The sequence below is a fragment of the Squalius cephalus genome (genome assembly GCF_949319135.1).
Source record: "Squalius cephalus genome assembly, chromosome: 21".
Classification (NCBI taxonomy): domain Eukaryota; kingdom Metazoa; phylum Chordata; class Actinopteri; order Cypriniformes; family Leuciscidae; genus Squalius; species Squalius cephalus.
In genome coordinates, this window is record NC_137142.1 from 16,757,789 (window position 1) to 16,782,921 (window position 25,133).

Genomic DNA, 25,133 nt, shown 5'->3' on the forward strand with positions numbered 1-25,133 from the left:
CCTTTCTTTAAAGTGAATTTAATTTTGAATAAATTGTATCTTAATTTTAATCAATGTTTCATCAACTAATTGTCTTTAATAAATTGTCTTTAATTGATTTAATAAATAAGAAGCAAATATAGCAGACAATATAATCAATACACGGAAACGCCGGCGCGATCACTTGCATTGCACGTGAACTGGAACTCGTCTCATAAATTAACTGAAACTCAGCGTATAGGCTACTTGCCTCACAGACCTGAGAAATATATCTATAGAAAGCTTGAAATGTCTTTTAAACAAAATTCAAAACGAAAAGAAATGGGCTACTCTCTGCTTATGTAATCCGTATGAAGTGTGCATTTCTCTCTATAGGCGTGTTCACTACTGCAAAGATTGTGAGTCAGCATCGTCACCTTCATCTCTGCAGCCGACACTGACAGAAAACACTAGTTTGTTAATAAACAACTGAAATGTCTCATGCATGATCATTACTTTGCCGGTTCTTTGCGGCAAGGGCAAGGTTCTTTGTGTAGGCCTATCTTATTCTGTTGTCTGAGAGCTGATTGACAGCTTTTAGGTGCGTTATTGGCAGCGTCACCCTCTGGTTACATGAACGTGTCACCACCGCTTTAGAACTGAAATCAAGGGGATTTTTTTTAAAGACAATAATCGCACAACCTATTCGATATTCTATAATAAAATCAACTAATCGAATATACGAAAATCGTGACTCATTCCTAATGGAAACATTTGGGATAATTTAAGTACACAAGTCAACAAATTATATAACATTGTTTTAGTGGTTTTGGGATATTTTAATAAAATAAATCTTACATATTGTGCCTTTAAGTCCCGAGGCGACAACAAAAACATACTTCAGTGTATATTTCTAATTTATTTTGATGTGTATATTTGGCATTGTACTCTCCAAGGTTAAGGAAGCTATCCTCTGTAAAATGTGCTGTACACAAGCTTGGTCATACTGCTCAGGAACAGTGTTATAATTCAAACTTAACCACTGATTCCAAATTTTATTTGTTTTTAATGGCCAAACAAAAGGGCTTTTGCTTTCGCATCCACACAATGGGCCCTATTTTAACGATCTGAAATGCAAGTGTCAAAGCGCAAAGCGCAAGTAACTTTGTGGGCGGGTCTTGGCGCTGTTGCTATTTTCCCGGCGGGATAAATGACTCTTGCGCCCGGCGCAAATCTAAAATGGGTTGGTCTGAAGTAGCTTCATTATTCATAGGTGTGGTTTGGGCGTAACGTGAAATAAACCAATCAGAGCGTCATCTCACATTCCCTTTAAGTGCTGGCGCGCTTGTTCTAAAGCGGATTCCTATTATAACGGCGGATTTGCCAGGCGAACGCCAGGAGCGGTTCACAGCCAAGGAGAGCAACGCTCTCGTCAGGGACGTTGGGGATGGAGAAACACACCCAAATTAACTTCGGTTAAAAAGGCGTATGATCATTTGGGTAAATGTGTAAGCTAGATGTATGCTTTTATAATAAATAAAATCTATCTATCTATCTATCTATCTATCTATCTATCTATCTATCTATCTATCTATCTATCGTAATAATGTATGATTTGCAAAAATGAAAACTGCTGCTTCTGTGTAGATGAGAGAATCAAAGTGTATGCGCGTTGTGCACACGCTACATTGATTATGGCCAAGCATGCGCCCTTAAAATAGCATTTGAATAACATGCGCAACGCGCCACTGACTTTAAACTATTTTTTCCTGGTTAGTGGCGCAATTGTTTTCTAAACCTGCAAAATAGCATGAAGGAACGTTTGCACCGGAACACGCCTCCTTTTTTGCGCTGAACCGCCCAGGGAGCGCAAGTTCATTCCCTAGTTTAGCGACGTGCTTCTGTGGAGGGAAAATCGCGCTTTGCGCGGGTGCAAAATAGGAATGATACATGCGTCATTGTACAAAGTCAATTGCGCTGGGTGCAAGATAGGGCCCAATGAGTTTCATTCACTAATAACTGTGTAGATTATTTGTATTTATATGCACAGGAGAACTTCTCACAAAAAATGTTCACCTAATTCACCTAACGTGCGTTGTTCGAACATTAATGAATGTTTAGTTAGTAATTTGCATAAGACACGCCCAAACCATATCCATATTTGGGGTTTCCACACATCTATCACGTGTGTTTAATAAAAAAGTGTTTATCAGTTAGGGTTAGAGTAGGTGTAGGGAGGGCTTTATTGTTCCAATAAGCATCCATTTAATAATTTTAATAAATATAATCATTATCACTCTATGTTATTATTGCATACCATTTAATGTACAACACCGAGGTGCAGATAGTATCTGCCATTATTTATAATTATAAATAGCATCTAAGTACTACTATTTACACTTATTGCAAAGAAAATACTTCTATTTTTACATGTTGTAAATATAATCTATCGCTATTTTCACTTAGTCTGAATAGCATATCGCAAATAAAAGGCTGCTATTTTCACTTTGTGTAAATGGAATCTATTGCTACTTGCAAATAGCCGCTTCCTTATAATAAAGACACCTGGGGTTAATATACAGACCCATGGGGTTAACAACCATATTATAATGGCATTATGAAAAGGCAACTGAGATGTTTAACTCAAAGTATCTAAAGTGATTTACATTGCATACATTTTCCACTGATCATGGAATAATTAATTCATCAAATGATGACCAAATGATACCATATATAAAGATACGTGGGGATAATGAGCACACATTTGGCATTGTAAAGAGGCAATTCAAATGATGGACTCACAGTAGTGTTGCAGTGCAGTCCAAATAAAAGATCACTGATCAAGACAGTATGCTGAATGTTTCACTCAGAACTGACAAGCAATCAGAAAATTGTGCCGTTACTTGATTTGAGTAATATTTTAGTGAATCAAGCCCTAAAAAACAACACAGACACCACATGCACAATTTTGATCGTTTTGCCAATGTTTTCACCTCACTAACGTAGCCTTTTCAGTGTACTTTAAGAGCAACCTTCAAGCCTGATCCATTCTGTCCTTCTTAATACACCAAAAACACAACCTCATCATGTGTGACAAGACTGTTTCTGCCTCAACCCAACACTGCTGCCCTTCATAAATAATTAAAGATCTAATCTGTGATATTTCCAAAGGTCAGCAGCACAACAAAGCGACAAAAAAATGCCAGCTCCCCCATTTCTCTCAACGTTTTCGCTTTCTTCACTACTTCCTGCCTGAACCTTTTGAGAATTCCAGGAGAAAGGAAGAGATTTTCTTTTTTTGTGAGCCAGCAACTATTGAACTCTCGGGAGTGACCTTCAGTCCATTTTGAAGCTTTGTAGATAATGATAAAAAAAATAAAAATTAAGAAAAATGCTCACAAATTTGTGGTTTGCTCCGTCACCCCACAACCTCAGTTCAGCTAAATACTAAAGAGCAAAGGTCACCAAAGCTTTCCTGCATGCCAAAATACCTAAATGTATTATTTAAATACATTTGAATATAAATATGAGCTAGCGCTAACCTTGATTGGTCTCCTTGATGCATTATCTATAAGGTTCCACAAATCTCCAGACGCAGGAGAACTATGCTATCCTCCACACAGCTCAGGAAGTTACTTTCAGAGTTAAAGATGCCAGCAAAGACATTCCTAATCCGTGAGGTATTAACTGTACAATACCATTATTCACATCACGAATGCAGCGACACGAAACTTTCAGAGTTATTAAAAGTTAATCCTAATGTATGATTTTAACGCATGTGTTGTTTTACTAGTGAGATCTACACTGTAATTAGCACAGTTATCAAGTCTGTGTCCGCAGACTGAGTTATGTAAATGAAGCTTGCTGAATGAAATGTTTAGTGTGCTGGAGATTTATTCAAATGTTTAAAGCTGACAGTGAGCTTAATCATTACAGCGAGCTCTTGCGGAATGAATTTTTTCTGCAAACAGGGTTTTATCTTGCCTCGCCTTTCGACGGAAACGTCAGAGAAACACACAGAAGGTTTTCTTTAGCCTCGAAAACATCATTCCTGAGTTCCTTTGTTCCCTGTATCGCATCGGAACAGGAGAGGAACGCTGGCTAACTGAAAAAGAGTTACATCCTCACTATGTCAAGGAAACAACTGAATTGAGAGTGTCTGGCATGTTTTTGCTAGCAATATCATATTGCTTCTCATGTTCTCTGACATTAAATCCTTAGAGAACAAGTTTATATCCATGATCAAAGCCAATTCTCCCTTAAACCTGGTTATCAACAATCATGATGCTTAGGGGTATCATTTATGAAAAGTGTGAAAAAATGTCACCACTGTTATTAAGTATACGAACACAAAATGCTATACAAAGTATACAAATGCTTTGACCTTTTTGAAATGTATAAATGCTCATCTAGGAGCAATCCTCAGACACTGTTTATAGTTTTATCCTAAAATAGTCCTACAACACACTGACCTCCTGTAAAGAACCTGAAAATGCATATTAACAAGCCTATAGCACACATGCACTGAACTCTAGAAAGACAGAAGGCAAGACGGAAACCTCAGTACCTACTCTACTTTATGTTCATCTTATTGCAGCCCTATAGCACTCTATAAAGTTTCATTAGGCTAAGCTTAATACCATTTGGAGAAGCTTATTTATAGCTTACTGAATAACATTAAAAAAAAAAAAGACTTCTTAATGCCAGCAAAATTCAGAGACTTTATCTTATATTTAAACAGGTTTATATATTTTTTGTAATCAGTATACATTCTGATAATTATGAATAAAAAAGTCAAACACATACAATTACATAATTTAAGCCACATCAGTCAGTAATGGCATCAAGGGACCAAATGGGTTGCTGTTTTGTGTTGCTGTTATAGTGGAAAATGGGTATTATTTAATTGACAGTTTTGCAAAAAGCGGTCACATAAAGTTAAATTTATTTATAAAAGAACGTAAAAGTCAGATTTTTATATATAATCGCAAAATGGACTGACCCAGTTCTCGAGCTCATCTCACTGACTTAATCTGGTTGCAACGCTGGCCAGCTCACTGAAAGTAAAGAAGATCAGTGAGTAACATCATACATTTAAGTTTGTTCCTTGCACAAAGCTATCATGTGTCTTCAGAAGACTTGGAATATAAAGCACACCATGATGCTGAAAAGTTACCCACAATCTTAGTTCTTCTCTACAAATATGATGACAACTCGTCAGAGCACTGGCTAAGGTCAAACTCTGAGATTTAGTTCATGACTTAGATGTTCAAAGCCAAGAGAGGAAAATATTGCCTGAGAGCATAGAAACATTTATCCTGAATGTTTAGTATTTACTTCTCTCCAGTCCGGTATGTGCCTTATCTCTGGCTACAGCAAAGCAATGTGGATGTAGGTAAATTTGATGTGGTCTACGTGTGTCTGGGTAAGCGTGTGAATGTGTGCCACTAACACCTCTGCTCATGTGTGACGTCCTCTCTCTGCCCTCTCCTTGTGTTCTGCTGGCAGGGTTGATTATGCCGCTTGTCCTTTTAACCCTGCGGCTTTGAGTTAGTGTCATCCTGGGTCTCTCATTAGACTCGTTTTCCCATTAAACATTCATGATCTCCGTTTCCATATCAACAATGCGCAAAGGTCACTGAAGAATGATAACTTGGGACGGTTATGGTTTTTGCATCGCACATAAACTGTAGCGCTAGCGTACTTTATTTCTCAAATAAAATCTCTGCCTTCCACCAGCTGCGGCTGCCTCTCTGAGCTTTCATAAACCAGGAAAAATCATTGGGCTGCCACGTAGTAGTAACTGGGCTCAGACTGTCAGAGGTGAACGAAATGCAATTTCTATAGGTAAAATGAAAATTGGATGGTTCTTTCCATCTCCCATATGCGTCAAGGATCCAATTTTAATATATTTTCAGTCCCCTAGAATGATTGTTTGCTTCCTGCGACTGCTCACGGTTCTCTACTGCTGCATGACAGCAATTATTTATTACTCATTGACGCTGATGTATCCTTTATCATTGTTATGTCTCTACATGTTGTTTACACATTCTATTACATTCACTTGGTACAAGCCAATGCTACTAAAGGGATGCTGCCTGTGTGAAATAAACTTTTAAATATTTTTAAAGTGCTTGTTTTGCAAATTACCCTCAATAAAGAGTTTGTTGCCTCCTAAATTTGACCAAATCCACAGAGATTCCACGAAGTTGCAAAAAAAGCTGAGAAAAGCACTTGGTATGGTCTCAGAACGAACAGATACATTAAAAGAGAATAGTGAACCTCATGACTGCGCACATTTGATCAACTATAAGAACTTTAACATCCCAGGGGTTGAGCAAAACATTAAAAGTTTAAAAAACATTAAAACTAATGTTTTTTTTTTGTTGTTGTTTACCATGGCTTCATTTATTTCAGCTTATTTTGAAATAGCTTCTGGCTTCTAGAGACTTTTTTTTTTTGGTGTAAGACTTTCCATCTGAAACTATGAAAGTCCATTATCAAGATAAAATACATTTAAAGAAAATGTGTTAGTTCCATAGTTGATAGCATTTTTAATACATTTTTAAGCATTTCTTTTTAACTTTATTTTGGTTCAGTTTTAGTTTCAAGTTTAAGATGAAATACTAAAGTTAACATTTCTAAAGCCCTATTTGTACGGTAATTGTTTCTCAAGTGGAAGTTTGTAAAAAATAAATTTGCATGGCACCTCAGTGATAAAACTCATGCATTCGGACGGCGATTTATTCAGGGTGGGAACGCGGGAACTCACTGCTCACGTGGTCAGTCGTATGATTGTCTGTTGTAAATAGAATATCCTATGCTTGGAATAATACGAATAAGTTTATATTTAAGGAAAATAATATCCTAATTAATATGTGATTATTTAAATCTCCTGTTTAATGATAGGAAGATAAATTGTATCTCAAACAGAGGACATTAGCGGAAATAATGTATATTTAAATGTGTATTTTAATGTATAGTTGCTTCTATTTAAAATATTTACAGTACATGCTTTTCTCCTCTTTCAGCTTTGAATGGTGATTTAATATAAAATATTTTCCAGCATTTCAGTAACAAAAGTGTAGGCTAGATCTTTAAAATGCATCCAAATTTCAGCAAAGTGCAACAGTTATTGTACGGTGCTCGGCAGAGGTCAAAAAGGATTTAAACAGTGAATTTTTAATTGATCTCTTGTAAACTCAGTGATGTGGATTCGGACATCAATTAAATTATCGTATGACCTTGGTGTTTGACAAAAAAGGTAATTCAGCTGGGGATTTTTACAAGGGTGGTGGGAGAAAAACACTGACATTCTAGATTCTGAAGGCAATAAAATCACTGACTAGCCCCAGTAAATGTTGAAAATACCTTTCGACCCCATGAGAAATAATTACCATCCAAATAAGGCTTAATTTTCATCTAAAGCCCTATTCAGATGGGAATTAGAGAAATATTTATTTTTCACAGGCCAACTCGGGGATTTACATCCTGTCTGAAACTGCATTGGGTTTTTCTCACACAACCCGAGTAAAAATTCCATGGCAAATTAACTACTGTTTTTCGGCAAACTCAACAGTCCTCTGAGAAATCTAATCCCGCCAGAATGCAAATGTCTGGGATTGCTGATATTGTATTATACTAATGCTTCTCCTCAAGTGTTTTTTGACCTACCTGAGCTACCGTTTGCACATCATTCACATGCTTTCATTTCAATATGGATGGTATCTCACGAAAAAAATTTAATTATAAAATGTATAAATAGAGCCAAATCATGCTGCAAAGAGCTGCCCATTTTAATATCAGTATCAGATATTTGTCTAGATTTCACTGCTCACTTATGTGGGGTTATTACAAACAGCCACTTCTATAAACTTGTAAAGTTTATTTTAAAAGGGTTTTAATAATAAATTAAAGTTATATCAGTAAGTAATTCTTTGTAAAGCCATTGTATTCCAAAAATATTTGAACATTGTTAGTGAACAGTTAAAAGAAAACTATACATATATGTGTGTGTTTATAAATATAGTTCATATATAATAGTTTATTTAAAAAGGTCCAAAAGTTATTCTATTTACAGAAACTCCAATTTTACAGTTATCTAGTCAAAAAATATACCCAAGCACAACACCTTTCAACAAATGCTTGGTAAGCAGGCAGATATCAACAAAATCCTAATGACACATTAGCCCACATCTTCTGTGATGGGTTGAAACATTAACATAAAAGCCTTAATGGAAAATCAACATAACAGCCTTTTCTTGTCTTCCCATCACTGAACATGAAAGACCGCAACTCTATTTTACTGAACCAATGCCCCTTGTCCTGCTTGGATAGTCATCAAGACTCCTAAAGCCTAAAGATCCAATTAGCCTGAGCAGCACTAAGGACACTGTTCCTACCAACAATCTAGAGCCGCCACTAACATACAGCCAATTACACACCTGCCGGATAAGGATGGTAATCATGCTGAAGTAGCTAGATTGTTTCTGACTTTTGGTGTTATGGAAATGAGGATCTCTCAAAGACACTCACTTACTTTAGGCCACTGGACTCAACAGTCACTGTTTCAAGGTCATTAACGACCCCTAGAGACATTCAGCCGGGAATCTGAATAATCCCGACCGTGGAGTGCTGAATTTGGCCATTATAAAGCCATTAAAATGATAAAAGAAAGGAAAGTGACTTTTTTTGCTTTGTGGCACACACACTTTCAAATGCTTTTGCTAGGTGTAACCGACCAACAAAAACAGTTTTGCTGAAACATCCATCAGGACCAATGACCTTAAAATGAGAGCTGTTATTTGCTGCATCAAGTACTTTCTGTGTAGCTCATATCCACAGCAGCCACGAAGTGCAGTTAAGGCTAATAAACCAATACTAGAACTCTAAAAAGCTTTTAAATCGTATTCATTTGTCGTGTCTGTTATGCGACCACTCACAAATGACTGTTTTCAGAGGCAGCCACTGGGTCTTTTAAATCACACAGCGTATTCACTGCTGTGCTTCACTCAGTTCATTTTCCCTGGGTTATTTCCCACAGGAGGCCACCAAGAGGTTTCTGGGTACTGCAGCAAACAAATAGAGGTCAAAGAAGACCCCACAGTAACTGTAGTAAAAAATCATCTATTATGACTCATGTCGAGCCTCATGTTATCAGTGCTTTTAGTGGTCCCTGAGCTGAATTTCAATTTATAGTATTTATTTATTTTCACAACTTGCACATTTCACAATAAAAGCAGCCATGCTAACTATTTTTTCAATAGAGTGATATAGTTCATTTGTTCCCTTTCTGTCGATCACTTTCGATGTCGTGTCAAAATAGGTCAGCACTGAGGTGTTCAAAAGATGCAGAGCAGGCTTCACGTAAGATATGCTCACATAGTGTTCACCTGACAGGGCATCAGTGAAGTCCTGGAGTGGGCTGAGTGCTTTGTTCACAGATTCCAGGACCTCCAGGTCCTGCCATGAGGGCAGTAGGTGTCACACTTTGCGATCTGCAGAGAGAACCTTGGACAAACCATTTTTCTGCTCCAGGACTCTTGCGATCATTTTCTGAGTGGAACCCCATCGTGTTGAGCAGTCTGTCACCATGGCATGCTCTGGGAGGTTAAGCTCTCTTTGTGCTTCCCTCAAGGCAACTCTCTTCTTCCAGCTATGGGGAGTGATAAGACAAAACATTTACTAACTACAGTGACTGCAAAACATTTAATATTCACACTTTGATTAAATGCCCAGTTCTATGCCAACTAATAGCATAAAAACAGTAATACAAAAATTACAACAAACACACAGTTAATATTTATATGGCACCACTCTAAGCCTAATAAATGATAGTACAGTGGTAGGCAAATGGCTGTGGCAGATGTGTAATTTATACACAACCATCTCTTACAGAATTATATTTCATGTTAATAATTAGTCCTAAATAAAATAGGCCACTCTTAGTATGATTTGTGGCACACATAATTCTACACTGTATTTAAAATTATGTTATTCTTGAATTGACGGTACAACTACCGCAAAACCCCAAATAATAGTATAATATTTGATACTACTGTACTCTTAAAAGTACATTCACAGGTTCACACTTACACCATATTAAACTGAGTAAAGATTATGCGTATTTGGCGTGCTGTCTGGGGGAGGGCTCCGGGCTCCAGGCTCGGAATTTGGCCCGAACCCAGAGTTACCAATATTTGCTGAAGCCTAATAACAAAAGATGAAATCAATTCAACTTACCGATGACCAGATGAAGTCTGTGCCCAAAGCACTGGAACCTAATCCACTGATTAAGCTCCACCGCTTTGACATGTTAGTGCCGTTGTCTGTTGTGATAGCAACCTGACGCTCCTCACAGAGGTCCCATGCAGCCAGGGCCTCTCTCAAGCCCAAGGCTATGTTCTCTCCCGTGTGGTCGTCAGGGAAATAGGGTGTTTGCAGGCAGCTGCTTTTCAGTTCAAACTCCTCATTGACAAAGTGCACAGTTAAGCTTATACAGGGTTCAGTTGTTCTGCTTGACCACAGGTCCGTAGTTGTTGAAAAGAACGTCAACGTAGCCATTTCCAGATGAACCTCACCACGGCATTTGTTGTAAAGCTCAGGGATTGCAACTTGAGATAAATAGTTTCACGAGAGCAGCTGGTAGGCTACCTCTTGCCCAGTGTGTGGATCATTTTCTGAAATCCCCCTTTGCTAACGGTGTACAGTATATGGGCATCATGTCTCCTGCCAAGCAGTGCATTATGGAATCAATGATTTCTTTATATCTCTGGGAAGAGCTTTCATATGGCGCGACACTCGCAAACACATCTGTAATTGTGGTTTGTTGTTTTCGGCTTACAGATTGTTCTTTTTGTTCAGCTGTTTCTTTACTAATCTGGGCTACAAAAAGAAAAATTGAAAAATGGGTTGAATATGTATCAGAAATTGTGCCCCTATTTATTTTGTTTTATTTAACTTTTTTCTTTTTGTAAAAGAGAAAAAAATGTTATACTTTGAAACAATTTAACAAATCTTGAGTACAATTTATATTTTAAACACATTAAGTAATTGTACATATCTGTATTTGTAAAGACACTTTGTGATTGCATTGAGCACTATATGTAAAATGAAATATTCCATATGACTGTACTCAAATGAATGATCAAAATAAACAAAACAAAAAAAAGACTAAATGTGAACGAAATCTTTTACTTTTTTTTTTTTTTTTTTTACCTTATTAGAATCGAAATTAGGAATAGATAAGAATCGGAATCGATAAGCAGAATTGGAATCGTTAAAATTCAAACGATACCCAACCCTACTAAGGGTCACACTTAGGAGTGGCAATCTGAGGGCTATCTGGGAGTTTCCGCTGACTGAATCCTCACAGGCCTCTCATTCTTCAGCAAGCTCGTGTCCCCCGGTCGAGTTTCTGGATGAGTTAGGAGGCTTGCCCACGGGTAAGCTTAATTTTTCATTTGGGAGGATGAGCTGTCAATCGCAGCATCGGAGGGCATCCTTATACATCCTGAGGCAGATGACTCTCCTGGACTTCCACCTTCGGGTGTGACGGTTCAGTCTGAGGCTGACGCCGAATTGGCAGCTGTGGTTTCCAGGGCCGCCGTGAGAATTGGGCTAGAGTGAACTCCTCCGCCCTTTCCCGAACGCTCGCGGTTGGATGATTGGTTTACACAACCGCACTCTGCCCCCGGTTCCGTTTTTTCCGTAAGTTCACGAGGAGATCTCGAAGTCGTGGAAGGCTCCTTTTTCATCCAGAATTCCCCAGGTGGACGTGCACTTGGAGGAATCGTCCAAGGCTCCCATCCAAAGCTTGTAAGATTACCTCATCTCTCACAGTGAGGGCTTACAATGCTGCTGCCCAGGCCGCCTCGGCCTCACATGCAATGGCCATCCTGCAAGTCTATCAGGCCATAGCACTGAAAGATCTGCACGAGGGTAGTCCTGACCCAGAGGTAATGCAGGAACTGTGTACTGCACCCAATTATCCCCTTTGGGCTACAAAGTTTACGACGCAGCCCCTGGATTTGTCAACACATGTGGTCCAGGAGCACCACCTATGGTTAAACCTTGCCAAAACGTGGGATGCCGAGAAAGTGCGCTTTCTTGATGCCCCCATTGTTCACTGTAGCGTAGATCTTCCTCTAGACTTCCTAAGAGTGACCCTTAGTGCCTGTATTTCAACAAAACGTATCTGAAGGAAAGAGGGTTACACTAGTAACCAAGATGTTTTCAAATGAGCTATTCTATGAAAAAGCTGTTTGCTACTAGACATATTTTGTTGTACCACATCACTACTTTTATGTCACACACAGTACAATCCATGTAGCCTTACAGCCAAACAAGCTGAAGCAATAATCAAGTACACCCAAATAAAATGTAATCAGATGTGATTCTAGAAAGTCTGATTTGTTTTAGTGAACCTGTTCATTTATACAGTTCATTGATGAACTGGTTCATAAATTATTCTTCAGACTTAATGAACATTTAACAGTGATTTTAAATTATTAATGATGTTATACATTAAGTCAGATTTAGATGACAGCAAAACTATTTCAAGTTAAATTAGTGTCCACCATTAAACATCAAATATGGGGCAATATGATCCACCACGATATTACCACAAATGGAAACCTCCAGCAACCAGCCCTGAGCCTTAACCACTATACAACCACGGTGAGAGCAGATGGCAATGCTTTAACCGCATGCGTGTTGAAGGTCATTAGAACCTCTTCCATCCTTGTCAAGTGGAGTGCTAACCTTCTCTCCTTTCAAACAACGCCAGGGTGTTGATGGAGCATCTGATTCGAAACGAAAATGATAATGGTGACGGTCAACATCTCTGACACCTCATGCCAATTAGAAGGCGAGAGTTTGTTATGTGTTGGGGGAGTTGACACAATCCTGTCGCTCAATCCAGTAACCCCAGGCTTTGAGACTGTCACCCGTCTCCCCACGCATCTCACCTCTGATGATCTGTCCAAACTGATCCCCATTCAGTCCCCTGTGCCTGAGCTGTCTTGTTATCTGTCACAAGCTGCCTTTCCATCAGTGAACTCAGATAAAGTGCAACACAACACGAACAGGTTTTTGCACTTGGGCTTTTAGCACTTTGTCTGGTGTTCAAAAAGGCTGACCTTGCTGAAACTATTATTTTAAATTTCCTTAATACAAAACAATAAATCTTTAGTTTAAGCTATGTTTGAGTATCAATTTAATGTATAGTGCTTCAATTTGAATGTCTCTTCTCAGGTGACTGTTTAGAGTCCAGAAGTTGTTACACTCCACATCTTACCACATCATAGTACAATTTGGCATACTGTATACCGTTCAAAAGTTTGGGGTCAGTAAGATTTTTTTATTTTTTTTTATTTAAATAAACCACTTTCATTGAGCAAAGACACATTAAGTTTATCAAAACTGAACGTAATAACTTCCACAAAACTATTAAGCAGCACAACTTTTTAAGATTGATAAGAAATTAATAAGCAAAAAAAGGACACTGATGGCAGCAGTGAATTTTCAGCAGCCATTTTACTCCAGTCTTCACAAGAATAAATTACATTTACACTGTAATAATATTTCACAATATTACCATTTACTGTATTTTTGATCAAATAAATAGCAGCCCTTGTGAGCATAGGAGACAGTATGCCAGTTATGGTAATGGCGTTTAGCTTCCAACAAGCGTTGTAAGTGGTAGACCAATCATAACAGACTGGGCCATCTGGCCAATCAGAGCAGAGTAGACTCTCGGAAAGGAGGGACTGAATCATCTGACAAGTTGTTTGAGAATCAGTGAAAAATGTGGTTATGCGCAGTGTATATTATGAGAAAATTAAAATGTTTTTTGACCTTTGATGTTGTAAGAGACCTCCAAAACAAAATTAGGAACCTTTAAAATAGCATAAAAGGGCCACTTTAACACTGAAATATCTGAGAAAAACTCTCCACAAAACTCTCCACATTAATATTTAAACAGCTTAAACAAAGTGCTTATTTTCTATGAGCGTCTGATATGGTGAAAAGTCTTAACTGTACTCATTTGTTATATTGATCATATCTGATGCTGAACAAGACAGGGCCATTAACTTTCCTCAGTTCTGAGAGCTTTTCCTGCATTGATTGTTCTGTGTGGGTCTCTGAGGGACTGAGGCCACATAAAACACGGCTCTGAAGGAGAGTCTGCTTGTTCAGATGCACACTAGGACAAAGATTAAATGAGATCGGGCTCCTCAGGGTGACCTACTGGCACTTCTTTTGGACCAGCACTGTTACGCATGGATAAAGCTCGAATAAATATGAACTACTTCGATTGATCATAACCATGAATAGACTTGGTGATGAAATCCATTTTTTTTCCCTTGTCAAAAAACTTTAATGCAAAACCACAAATACTTGGCCTATGCAGTATCTTAGAAATAGATTTCCCATTCAAACATCTCTTTAGTGTTGGAAAGGCTATGTGCATTTCTCCAATGTCCCCATACCAGACTGCTCCAAATTAATGCAAATTACAAATTTCTGCCACCTTATGAAAATAGCAGAAAATCTCAAGGTATCACCTGCTCCCACTCACTCAGTTACGTTAATGTGATTATTCTTGTATTTATCATTTGGATGCATCTTAAAGGAACACTTCATCCAAGAATCTAAATTGTTTAATTATCTACAGTTATCACCCTCACATCGTTCCAAACCCATATGACTTTCTTTTTTCAGTGGAACTCGATGGAAGAACCCTTTAAGAATGTGTCATACATTGGCCTATAATTTATGTTTAAGGATTCCAGCTACATACTGAGTTACATAATTTTCTTAAGCACAGCCTCCAAAGGCCTACTCACGTACCACTCACAGTCACAGTCTAAATATTATACACTAAATGGCAAGAGATGCCTGAAATCACCAGTTTCAATTCGACCTGCTGCAATCCAACCTGCTGTTGTTATGCAACTTCTGGGATTTATTATTTACCACAAGGTTTTGGCAAGTAGTCGAAAGTCATTCAACTGTTTCAGACATAGCCACATGGGTTTGTCCATAGGTCCATGTCGCCCTATCTGAATAAGCCCCAGTATTTGCCCTAAATGGGTTTGTTCATGGGTTCCAAACCCATGCAGGGCCCATACCTCAAGCCCATCATGCCTACATAGGTCCACAATGAAATGTTGACTAGGGATCAACTCAACATTTAAACTGTGATTGGTCAGTTTATTGTCAGGTAGATTTACCTGTTCTTTCTAAGTTGGCAGTTCTTGGCAAGAATAAGCTGCACAACAGATTGTTATGTCAATAGTCAAATGAACATTTGGTGACCTGCTGACATGTTCAATCAAATCAGCCTTCTCTGTCCATCTTTTTTTTAACATTTGTGAGATTTTTCCGTCTTCTCTGCATTGTTTTCTTTTTTCAGTTGCATGACTCCCATGATAGTTCTATGATGGTTTCAGAGGAACAGAATGGGCTGTTAAATTTTTTAAACGTGTGCTCTGGAATTTGTCAATGGTAATCTAATCTTGGTCAGAACATGTTTCTTTGTGGTTCTGCCTGCCTTTCATGTGTTTTAAAAGGATTTCCATTAGATTCAGGTGAAACGCACCCAAAATATTTATGACGGAAACCACACTTTTTCAGAGAAAACAGAAACTAGAGCTTGGATGCAAATGTTCAGTTGAAAGTGGGGGAATATGTAGCTGGATTGGAGACAGATATGATTCTACATCAAGGACAGGTCTCACAGGCAAAGCCTAATCCACAGCTTTTTTTGATCTATATTTTTAAACTAGTGAACAAACACAGTTGTTGTAATAACATGATGGCGAAACAGAGCCACTGAGACTTCCATGTCTTACATTCTGATTCAGTATTACACGGTAGGCCTACACCAGACACTTCTGATAGCCATTTTCGCTGATGAAATTATTAGAAAGGGTTGATGTGATGTTCTTTGACACCTCTTTGTTGAGATGATAAATTACAAGATATGCAAATGAGGACTGGTTTTCAGTAAACATCCTTGCTTTCAAAGGCATTTGTGAGAAAGATAAGGAGCAGAACGACATTATCTGATTTTTCCACATGATTTGCTATCAAAAAACTGAATCCTATTCATGTATTTGCTCGTTATTGCACGATTTTCAAAGCCAACAGATTCCCCATTAATGCATTCTCATTTCATTCTCATTAATAATCACAATTCTGATTATGACATATGCAGAACTGAATATGCAAGAACTTCTTCAACAGTTAAACAATTACAACGTGTGTTCATTTTTGTGCCGATTAGCCTACATTCCCCACACATTAAAAGAGATAGAGAAAACAAAGAACCACCAAAACAAAGAACCACAAAATCCACTACAGATATTTTCTCTGTTTATGACCATTTTAAAATATTCCACAATGACTTAAAAAAAATAATCACACAAATTTTGTGTATAATATTTTGCAAATTATTTTGAGATGCTTAAGTATTTTATATTGATCTGAATGTATAGGTACCAGTCATAATTGTCCATTTAGAATTCAGTGACAAATGGATGGTGTTATGTATAAAATAATACAAATAAAAAAGCCCTTATAAATGGCAAAAATATTATTTCAGGGAGAAAATATTATCCCTTTATAAAAAAAAAAAGACACTGTTCATGACCTCCATATACTTATTTCAGCAAAATCTTCCAACTCTCCTCAAACGACTTCTGTCACACTTCTGACCGTGCAGCACCTAATCTGCTATTTCTCTATTGCATTTTCCCCATCTCTTTTAAGACACCTTCCCGGCAGACTGAAACGCTGATCCATCCCATCTACAGCCCCACTGGCCTCTGCAAACAGCCATCTATCTCCTGAAACCTGTGTGTACACTCTGCCTGCCAACAGTAATACATTACTACCAGTCATTGAGGTGAGTTTCCTGGAGTCCATGCATCAATACTCTGATGGCAGGCACCATCACAAGACTGTTGTTCCAGAGAAGAGCAGTCTTCCAATCCCAATAGTTTATAGATGGCCGCAGCCTTGGATGGACAGCAGGAAGAAGCATCAGAGCTCAGCATTACTCACTAGACCCCAGCAAAGATGTGTAATGCAGGCTATGAAGGAAGCGGGCAGTCATGACAAATAGTTTCTGTTTTTAGTAAAAAAGGATTTGGAGAGTGAAAACAAATATCAAACACACATGATAAAGAACGAAGAATGAAGTGTACATTTATAGTTAAATGCATTTTATAATCTATAGAGTCAAAATAAGGGTGAAACAAGAATAGATAGAAATTAGCCTAAAGTAAAGTTCAAGTAGTTTTTTTTTTAACTACATGCTATGTTGAGATTTAAACTCCTATGTTCTAAAACTTCTATGTTTTCATGTCTTATCTAGCCTAAGCCACCAAACTGAGACAGTATGTGAATGGTTTCCCCTTAAAATAAAAATAAAAAAGGCATATGAATTTTCTGTCTACAAATACATTTGTGTATGCTTCAGGCCTCCAGAAAAAAAACAAAAAACACAAAAAAAACATTGGCTCCTGTAAGAAAAAAATAAATAAAAAATAGGCAGCAAATATTTGTTTAAGTGGCACAAAAGAATAAAAGTGTTTTCATTTTGTCATGTGTTGTCATGTCTGCCTTCCTTTTACAGCATCAGCATTTTCATCCATCTAGTGGATGTGCTGGTGTAGCCCCTCCAGTTACACTGTGGGAACTAAAATTCACTTAAAGTAGGAACTGAATTGCTTTTCCAACTACAAACAGTCATAAAGAATTGTTCTTTACACACAATCTGAGCCAGTGTTACAGACCATAATAATGTCAGCAAATGCATCCTATAAACGTTGTCATATGTCTTGCACAGACACCCAATCTATTTTTCTTCATAACATCTAAAAGGTAAATTTGGAGAAAGGCAGCTCTTCATTTGCAAGTGTTGAATTTCATTTTTAGCTCCTTCAATTCTGTCTCATGTAGAAAACTAGAAAAATATAAGGATTATGTGATGTAATGCATATATTTAGCAAAATGCCCCTTTCTATAGTTATTTTTCTAGCTGACTAATGAGTTTATAAGCATTGAATGACTTTTCTGAGGTAAATTTGGCGATTGTTCACAAACGGTTTAATACAAGCTCTTTCCAAGGTCGAAATGCTGATTGAGCATCTGTCAGGCCACATTAAAGAGCGCTAAAACGGCATTAATTGCTTGTATTTCGTCATCAAATTTTGAAAGCTGAAAGTTGCTGACAATTAAGTACAAATCTCACTGCGATTATGGATGGCTGCGCTACAAATAATGTGATGTAACGACTGAGACAAATCAGACACAATTATTTGTTATATTTAACAAATAGTCTTTAAAACTCACTCTGGGATCTATGGTCCTGGGATTTACTGTCTTGTGTAGTGTCTTTTGATATATTATGTCTTTGATACTATGTATTTTATGATAGAACCAACGGTCAATGTAACCCCACCTGTATCGTGTCTCCTTTCTAATTAATCCTCATTTAATGACTCACACTTTAGTGTACATCACCTTCTCATAGAATGCAGTGTGTGTTTGTTATATCTATCTGAGTATAAATTAACACAAACAGCAAGGCCTCTGTCTAACCACACTTGAGACAGAGCCATAAATCCCCCTTTCTTATTGGTCGAGCCAACCCTGAGAGGTGGGACCTTTCTCAGACTATAAATGGCCAATACACAAGCTCTTCCCTCTCTTGGCCTTCTCGGTACGTTCGCATAACTGTCCTGCGTGGCCACACTAGGCCCCAGGTCAGCAGGCCTTGGCAAACAACCAGCAATGTGCTCATTCAGGAGAGAGAGGACTCTCTCAACCATCAGAATCAAAGGACAACATCAGGAGTGTGGCACAATGTCTTCATTCAATGTAGAAGAAGTCCATCGCAACTCCAACCAACAACTCTTCCGGGTTCCTCCCTTCAGTCAAACAAACCATTTGAGTTCATCATAATTTTTTTTTCTTTAACATGGAAATCGATTGAGACTCATGGGACCATCAAAATCCTTCACAAAATGTTTCACTGCAATGGCCATGCAAGTATACATTTAATGAGGTGATCTAAAAATGATAAGCTGATGGTTCTTTTCATAATTAAATGGATCTTTTCCATAGTTCCATTTCCTAAAGTCTGAATTGTGAGATAAATATAAAAATATAAAAAGTATTTTTTTTCCTCAGAATTGGACTTTATAACTCGCAATTTTGAGTTTATATCTAAAAAAAGTCAGAATTGGGAAATGTAAATTCGTAATTGTAAGATAAAAAGTCGCAATTATCTTTTAAGTGGGCAGAAACAAGCTTCCATAGAGTCATCTAGATATACACTCTACTTAAACCCTGCAAATACTAATGAAATCACATTGAGACAACAGACAGAACTATTCTGTGATGTTTAGCTGCATTGCACTGGCTTCCATAATCTGGGGTAGGGACTGAAAACTTCTAACTATTTTTATCTATACAGTAACAGACACAGGCATCAAAGCATGGCTGCATGCCTTAACATAGACGTTGCTCCACGTTTAACCAAACTGAGACTGACTTGCTGCAGAAGCAGGTTGGAGGAGATAAAACAGCAATGCAAAGGAAGAGAGGGATGGAGAAGATGCTGACTGACTGACAGCAAGAGAAGAAAAAGATATAAGAGAGAGAGAGAGAGAGAGAGAGAGAGAGAGAGAGAGAGAGAGAGAGAGAGAGAGAGAGAGAGAGAGAGAGAGAGAGAGAGAGAGAGAGAGAGAGAGAGAGAGAGAGAGAGAGAGAGAGAGAGAGAGAGAGAAAACAACGAGGCAGCGAGAAACAGTGAGAGGAAGCGCCTCAGGATATTGCCTGAAACTTTCATTAGTCAAGGCAGGTTTTTTCCCCAATAATAAACGCCTGCTTCATCATAATTGAGTCATGTGCTTTGGAGATCTTAATTAGAGCTGCTGGGAAGGAAACAGCAGCTAAGAGACTTTTCTGACCCTCTGACCAAGAGCTGTGAGACGATAAGCCCTCTATTCACTTCCACTCTCGTTTATTTCATTTGTTCCACATTTTATATCTCATTCTGCTTAACGTGTCACAATTCTTCCTTCTCCATCTTTCTTCGCAATTCTCAGCTGGTTTTGCTTCAGGACCTAGATTATATGGTGAACATCAAGGCGATTCAATGCTGTACCAAAAAAAAACAAAAAACAAAAAAAAAATTCCTTTAAATTAAACCCTGAAATGTATTAATATATTTACCTAGTAATTGTACACAATTACCAGGAAACACTTTTGAAAAACTCAAGCAAGTTTGTCTTTATAGGTTAATGTGGTATTGAGGTCTAAAAACTCAAATCAATAATTTGAAAAATTCACAAGTGATTTAGGCATCACAACATTATAATGTACAGTATGATAAGTAAGATTGGCAAAAAAAAAAGACATTTAACAGTTTTATATAATATTAGTGTTTTAAATATTAACTTTAAATGAGCATGGTATTACAGCAAAGATAACTTCAAGGAACAATAGTGGGAAATTAGCAAGCAATATCCACTATTGGCCAATACAAGCTTCAATACAGCTTCTACCAAGGAACAGATGACTTTGTGCCAAACATACCAACATTCAGCCTTTGATGTGAAGAACAATACATATAGGAAGTGTTTTCAAATCCCTTTTAAACTGTGTTCTCGCTTGGCAGGTTTGGTTTGATTATAATGAACTCAATTGCTCTGTTAGTGCGGTTCATTTGGATAAGGGTAAATGCTGCCATCCGAACCATGGTGTGCACCAAACAAGCGGACCGAGCCCTACCATTTCAGGGGGTCTCGGCCCGCTTCCAAACAAACTCTGGTGCAGTTCAACTGAAATATGAATGCAACTCAACACGGACCAGGATGTGATGTCAAAACGTGAACCTAAAAAGGACAGAATGCCTACGTCAACAGCGTCAAAGACGAAGAAATGGTTGGAAAAAGTCGTTAGTCGTTCGCAGAAAGCTCTCGGATTTCATCAAAAATATCTTAATTTGTGTCCCGAAGATGAACGAAGGTCCTACGGATTTGGAAAGACATGAGGGTGAGTAATTAAAGACAGAAATTTAATTTTTGGGTGAACTAACCCTTTAAAAGTTGGCAAGCCTATTTAATTTGCAATCCTAACTATGCCTGATTTAATTAGTTGAATGTTATTGTTTGCATTTACCATTGTTTTGTTCCTGCAATCAAAACAGACCTGTGACTCAATTTGGGTCGTGACCCACTAGTGGCTTACAGCACCTCTCTCTTTCTCACCATCTGTTTTTCCCTCTCTGACAGACAGAGGGTGCTTTCTTTCCCGCCCCTCCCTCACCGCCACTGACAGCTCTGAGGAATGTTACGTGGCTGCTGCCACCCCCTGGAGCTCACCTGTCCAATTCAAGGTTAGATAAACAGTCATGACCTTACCACACATATCACAACTCCTCAGGGATCGTTCCATATACTACACATGCATTTACCTGCGACATAAATATCACTGTATTTTAATTATCTATTGTGAAGGCCTGTTTATTTAGAACTGTACCATGGCGTCTAGGCCTGTCGCGATTATTGATTATTGATAATCGTGGTCATTCGCAATTATTTGAGATAACCGCAATAATTTTTGTGCAGTATAAATTTCAACCACATTTTGTCAAAGAGTATAAAAAACACAAAGATAGTCAAAGGTCTTCCTTCATATGAAATTAAGGTTTCTGTGTTTTATCAGACTTCATTATATTATATTATATTATATTATATTATATTATATTATATTATATTATATTATATTATATTATATTATATTATATTCACAGCATTAAAGTAAATCATATGGGCCAATTTTATTATAATATTTATTATTATATTATATTCGATTTCAAGTTTTAAAAAAAAACATGAATTTGACATAAAACAGAATTAATTAGTTAATTGTATGATAAATAAACGTGATGATTGTGACACGCCACCAATAAAACAATCACAAATGTTGCTAGTTTCAGTCAAATGAGGTCTGGTACAAAAAATGGATGAAGCTTTAAAAATTCAATCACCATGTAATTTTCTAAATAAACCACATGGTTGTAAGAGATTTTAAGGTAGAAATCTTGCCATTTTACTTAAGTCTAATGTGTTTGATGAAAGCTGAAAGTTGATGTACGCTAAAATACATTTGTGCAAATAAAACTATCCTGTGCAACTCAAAATACTATGCAAGATATCCATGATCAGCCAAATTACTAGTACAAGTATAGTTTTAAAGCTATTTGTTTTTCCCTGCTGGGCAAAAAGAAAAATGAAATGCAATATTACACAAATGTATCTACATTTCCGTACCATTTAATTTTCCCCCCGCATTGCTTGAGGAGGCCGTCTAGAAAATCAGGTCAGATCCAGCTGATGAAGAAATTATGTGATTTAATGGCCCCTGAGGGTCAACACAAATATAGCACTGCATTAACTCTGGCCCCTCCTAGGACAGTGCAGCAAGGACATCACCCATAAACATCAAGAGCGAGACATGACACAGACCAAGCGGATAGTGAAATGATAACGAATAAAATTACATTATGCCATTCATTTCAGTCCACATATTCAGTTTCTTTATGCATACTATCATAAATGTTCATTTCATTATTTGGTTAAGTGCAGCTCTCAAATTATTCTGTATAAAAACCTCTTTTAATTAAAGAGCGTACTTTAATTTCCATGACTACTTTTATTTTTTTCCTCTTGAACATGCTAGTTAAAAGGTCAGACTTACCTCTTTAATTTGACCACTAGGTGGAGGAGAAACACTTTGGAGCAGGTGCGCTCACCTTTCCTTTCCGGTGAATTAATCTCATTCCACCATCACCACAAAGAAATGCAAAAAATGCACAACAAAATCTGGAAGGAAACACAACATGAATCACAATCAAAATTCTCATTCAAGATCAAAAGGAATGTGAAAGCCATTCTTTCATTTCAACCTTTTCAAGAGGCTTTGTACACATCCAAATAAAGCACTGCAGGAGTAACTCTCCCACTGTTTTCCATAAAGAACAGATTCTAGGTACAGATGTATACTGCCTTCTGAAATTTATTTGTATAGTCATTAGCTAAATAAGTGTCTACCACAAACACAAACACACCAAGACATGTAGTCATGTTAAATGAGGTCAGGAGAGTTCTAGGCAAGGTTTCCTCAAGCATAAATGTGCTTTTTTTTAATCTTTTTACGATTTTTTATCTTTACTGCCAGGAACGGTTTGGTTAGCGGGCAGACTTGTGGCTCAGCGGGTATTCTTGTAAAACTATCAAAAAGATTCTATCAAAATGCATCTGAGATATAGATATTTTGTATTCTTCGTTATTCACAGTGGGGCTCAAAAGTATGACTGCATTGAAAATCTGGGATTTATAATCAAATGTAGATGTGGATATAAGCAGCAAGTTATAGGATTATGAAAAAAAAAAGGAAAACTTTAACATAAAATGAAGAAATATTTAAGATTATGGATTATTTCAAGGTCACTAGTCATAATAAGCAAATTTGTGACTGTCCATTTTAACTTTTATGTACATAATGTAAGTGTTCATTATTGGATACGCTTAATTGGATCGGTTTCCAATTAAGCTGGATAACATTATTGTCAGGCTAAATTACATTAACCTGAGGAGTTCATGTAGCTCAGGCAGCTGTTATTAAAGCAAAAGGGGGCATACCAAAACAAAACAAAAAAACACTTTCAAATAAATACATTTTTCAATTCAACGTATGGCTCAAATTTTTAGTCTAATTATAGAATTTGTATTTAAAAATATAAAAAGTAGCCTAGTTATCTATTTTTCCCTAAACAGTTCATACATTTTCTTTAGTGCATTAGCATCTCTGAAAGACTTACTGTGTACAGGGTGCATAAGTTGACTTTACTTATTAAATACCTTCAGTAAAAAAAGTAAAAAGTAGTGTGGGTAGTAGTACGTGTGATCTGTGATGGTTTCAGACTGAAATTCCATGGTACTTTAACATGTATTGCATGATTACTCTGCATATTTATCGTGGTATTTACATGGTAGCTACTCCAAAGTACTAGTAAAAAAAATAAAACATGTACTGTCAGTGTTTTAATAGGCTACTAGTTTGAATGTGTTAGGGCTACTTGTTACCATCACATGTTGCACGTGCAGGATCTTCTTCATCGCTGACGAACGAGATATTGAAGATTTGGTTTCAGATGCTTCATTTTGTTAAATTAAATTGCAATTACTCGGTAAATATCCACTTATTTGTGCTTACTGTACCGTAAAGCATGTTTTAAAATGTAAAGTTTTACAGTGAGCAACCGCTTCGATTCAGTACGTGAGTGAGCTGCTAATTTAAACTCACACGCTTGCTGAATCGCGGAACGATTTCGACAGTTTTGCCAACCACAATGGACGAATAGGCCTACACTAAAAAAAGATTCATTCACGAATCAGTCATTGGTAGGCTAGTTCTGATTTGGGACTGCATGCATACTACTGTTTCTATTTCTGCCACAAAAAGATATGATAAAGGTAGAATTCAGCGACAGACACGCGAGATAAAAAAAAAGAAAAAAAGAATCAACTCAAAAGAGTGATTCATTCGCGAATCGGGCATCGTGATTTATGTTTGTAAAAAAGCACATGACAGAAACACATGACTTAATTGATGAAATATCGTCAGGGAAACCATTTCTCAAGGCCGGTGTACTGTATTATGGTAATGCGCTATTTTCTCTAGTCAAAAACTGATTTATTAGTAACATTTCACTGGAGCGAGGAACACTGTTTGATTTTGAAATTAGCTTGATAAACCCAGCGTTCACCTAACGCTAGCAGTATTTAAAAAAAAACACCTATAATAAGATGTTAAATACCAAATGAGGTTATAACAAACGTGATAAAACAACAATGCCTTAACTGATAAGTCATTAGAGGTCTAAAGGGAGATTACCTGACATGCAAATATGAGATAAATAATGAGTGCTAATATTAATAAAGCTAATGATGCTTGGCAGATCTAGGCTAGCACAGCTCCCTTAGCAAGTCACAGGCAGAGGATTGGGAAGCTCAGTGGATGTGGTGAAATGAGGGATAGAGGTGGACAGAGGGGACAGTTCAGGGTTTATTGAGAGGGAGAGCACAAGACAG

General features: G+C 37.4%; 1 long non-coding RNA gene across 3 annotated transcripts in view; it reads right to left on the minus strand.

The window, feature by feature from the left end:
- LOC307149736 overlaps positions 1-24,384 on the minus strand; it is a 111,882-nt gene extending 87,498 nt beyond the window's left edge. For all 3 annotated transcript variants that reach the window (XR_013819612.1, XR_013819613.1, XR_013819614.1), the window contains exons 1-2: positions 24,126-24,384; positions 22,738-22,862 (exon numbers count right to left, since the gene is read on the minus strand). This is a non-coding gene — a long non-coding RNA (uncharacterized lncRNA). The remainder of the gene's footprint in view (positions 1-22,737; positions 22,863-24,125) is intronic.
- Positions 24,385-25,133: the final 749 nt, after the last annotated feature.